Here is a 3957-nt window from a genome sequence, read left to right on the forward strand (position 1 = left end):
AAACTGAAGAAGAAAGTTCCACCTTTCAAAAGCGCTCGGGTTATAGGGTTTTAATTCATTTCTATCAAGACTTCTTGTAACCACGGGTTTTTCTAACATCATAATAATTGTGTGATGTTACAACAAAAAAAAAAAAGAAAAGAAAGACGCCACCACAAGTAAGTGAGTGATGATACGAGAATATGCTCGTTTATGGCCATCTTGTTAGGACTTGCACAATCTCGTAATGAATTTGGAAGACTTGCTTGGCTAGAAAAAGACAATGTTTTGATTTTTAAATCCATGACCTCCGTATACTGATAACCTAATATCAAGTACAGTTTCAGTGTGTTATATTAAACCGTTCAATCAGCAGTAAAAATTAATATTTAAACTACATATCCTTTATGTTTTTTTATTTATGATAAGCGGCAAATCATAATTACCGAGGTTTAGTAAAAATGCATGTTTCAATGAAATTCTAGATTTTGGAGGAAGCGTTTTCTCTTTAGACAATTAGATTCTATCATTCAGTTATTGGGTAATCGCGGGATTTTATATAACATTTGTTACGTATATCGCTGTATTTATTATGATTAAATACACATTTATATTCAACTTTCTTCTATAATATTTTAATAAATTATTTGCTTTTGGTTACGCAGTAGTTAGTTCTTCTTTTTTATTTAAAAAATTAATTATATAAGGTGAAGACTTTTTCACTACAGATTTAGAATATCGTAAACTTGGACTTCTCTGACATACTTCAGTTCTGGTTTCGTTTATCATTTGATAAGCATGTTAAAAAAAATTACCCGCTACTGCATTGTTTACTCTTATCAACGAGGTGTACTTATTGATATTGGGTCAACAGACGCCACAAGAATATTAACAGTTTCTTTGTTTTGAATTTCGTGCAAAGCTACACGAGGGTTATCTACGCTAGCCGTCCCTAATTTATCAGTGAAAGACTAGAGGGAAGGCAGCTAATAGTCACCACCCACCGCCACCTCTTGGGCTACTCTTTTACCAACGAATAATGGGATTGACCGTCACAGTATCACGCCCCCACGGCTGAAGGACGAGCATATTTGGTAGGACGGGGATTCGAGCCCGCGACCCTCAGATTGCGAATCAAGCGCACTAAACTGGGCCCAAGTTTCACAGCATTGAAATGCACATAACCACCAGGCCATGCCAGGCCTAAGTTTCACAGACTTGGAATGCACATAACCACCTGGCCCAAGTTTCACAACATGAAATATAATTTTAAAATCATTCATGTTAAATAAGTTCATTTTGTGTGTGTATAAATGAGTCAAAAGATCACGTGCGTCTACAATTGTTGTTTTTTTAGTATTTATATTCTAATTAAATGTTAATGCTAAATCTGTGGGAGATGCAGATAGTAACTTTAGAAAATTTGACGAAGTACACCTAAACAATGAGGATTTAAAATTTGTTACTGTTTCCCAAATCATTTGAAAAATAAATTTCCCGGAATTAATTGATACTGTTAACCTAATTTTTTAATATTATAACAGTTGAACAATGCATGGTGCTCATTAACACTACTACCTAGAGGGCGCATTTCAAATATTACTGATAACTCTGATATACGTTAACTGTGTGTGTGTGTTTTTTATTATTAATTTGAAATACTTTCAATACTGTTACCTAATTATGGTATACGTTAACTGTTTAATACTATGTGCTTCGTATTGTAGTACCAGGCTATACTATATATTTTCCACTACTTTTAGTTTAAAAGGTAAGATTATTAAATTTCCTAAAATTGAAACATATTATTGCTCAGGAAAATTCTAACTTTCACTTTTCCCAAGAGTTAATTTGGTCAAGAGATGATAAGGTTCCTTATAGGAATAATGACGTGCTGTTTAATTAGCACGTCAAGTTATTCTTGCTGGCGATTCATGTAGTATTTGTGGATGAACTTGCCCATTGTCTTAGCAGCCCATTGGCTAGCTGAGTTATCAAGCACCAGTAACTATTTTCTTGAGTCAGAATCTCGCGTCTTTATTGTCTTATTGAAAACAGTGTTGGAACCTCAAAGAGAAGAACTTTCCCAGATTTTCCGTAGATTTACCCAGAATTTTTATATATTTTACAAGAATTTTAACAGACTCTCATTAGATTTTCACTCAGTGTTTCTGTAACTTCCACTTCCACATGATAACTTTAAAACTCTCACTTTTGATGGCTTGTTACTATTTTGTGTACTTTTACCTGGAAAAAAAACTCTTCGAACCCTATTGTAACTTTAAATTAACTTTCACTTTCATTTGTACAGATGACGTTTGGCTTTTGTCTATAATGTGGTTAAGTCTTTAAGTATTTGTTTAAATTTGCCAGTGAGTGAATACTATATAACCTACCCCACAGCATCTGGTTTTAAAGTATACATTGTTATTTGGTAAAGTTGAATGGAGAATTAACTTATTGTGTTACATTTTAACTTTGTTTGTTATTCTTGCAAAAGCATGTTTTTTAAGTCTTCATCACTCTTGCTACTCACACACCTTTTTGTTTTTAATACACACAAAAACACATGCTCTCCATTGTGTAATAGTAATTTGTTGTATATTTTTCTGTGAACTGCAATGATGTAAACCAAAGATTCGTTCCTTTGTAAATAAGCATGTCTTGTCTCATTCTTTGTGGCCCAACCATCAAACACGTCAGAAAGCAAACCCACACACGAGAGCCACGACCTCTTGCCCTGTCCCATTCTTTGTGGCCCAACAAAGATACCCGCATACAAGATTCGTGAACCTCTTAATATTGCGGGCTCGAACTTCTCCGCTTTGCTACAAATCCTCGATATACCACAGTTTTTAATTCAAGTACAATTTCAATATTATTACTTAACACTGATATCCGTTGATTGTTTAATACAGTGTGTTTTGTAATCTTATTCTTCAAATAGTTTTTAATGAAATAGATAAGTAAAAGAATTAACAACATGATGGGTACGTTAAAAACTAAAAGTATTTAGTGTTCTCGTTCCACCTTCTTCTGTCAAATTTGCTTCTATAGTAAGAGGGAACTTTCAATCCTCATTGTTTTGTAACTGTACGATTCAATGTCTACTGTTCCTGTAAATTAAAATGTATTAAACTTATAAATTCTAATATTTTTTTATTCTAAATTATTGTGTTGCTCAAAATCTCCAACTAAATCTAACTTTTACAATCAGAAGAATCTTCATAATATTATTTAAAATTTTTCAATATTTCATCTAGATGAAACATATTTGGAATATATAGACTTAATTTAACTGAACCTCAAAAACGGATATCTGACATAAAGTTAAATTAATATCAAATTACAAGAACGTACTGCGATATAGCTTGAAGCAATATCAGAAAAAATTTTAAATTCTACGTGGAATAAGTACTTTTTTTTAGTTAACATCTGTTTACCAATGGACGCTGATATGTTATCAAAAAAATTCAAGGTATTTACACCTTTCTGCGTGTCATACAATATGCATTCCAAGTTTGTTTTGAATGAACATTTATCTATAAATTTAGACTTTACTCTACTGGTTACTGGAAATAGAACACTAGCTCCATCAACAGTTGTTTATCTGTGTAATGGTAACATTACAAGCATGCGGTACACAAGCGATGTTCAGGACAGATGTGATTGATTAAAGCTAAGCTTTCCCAAAATTACTATTACAATAACGACATATAATTTTTTATTTCTTTTTTTCTTTATTTCTATGTATGTATGAAAATTGTAAGTTATTAGATTGTGAGTCTTAAAGACAGTTTAAGAGTCTATATAATGTTATGCCCAAGAAACTAAACAATGGCACATACCATTGTTACGACAGCGGAGGTCACGTGATGCTAGCAACACGTCATCTTCTCGAACATTCACGTCTCTTCCTGAAATCTCGAGAGCCTACTAGATATAGGGTAGTCTTTTATATATAAACCAGTAAAAAAC

Source organism: Limulus polyphemus, unplaced genomic scaffold (genome assembly GCF_000517525.1).
Source record: "Limulus polyphemus unplaced genomic scaffold, Limulus_polyphemus-2.1.2 Scaffold10748, whole genome shotgun sequence".
NCBI lineage: Eukaryota > Metazoa > Arthropoda > Merostomata > Xiphosura > Limulidae > Limulus > Limulus polyphemus.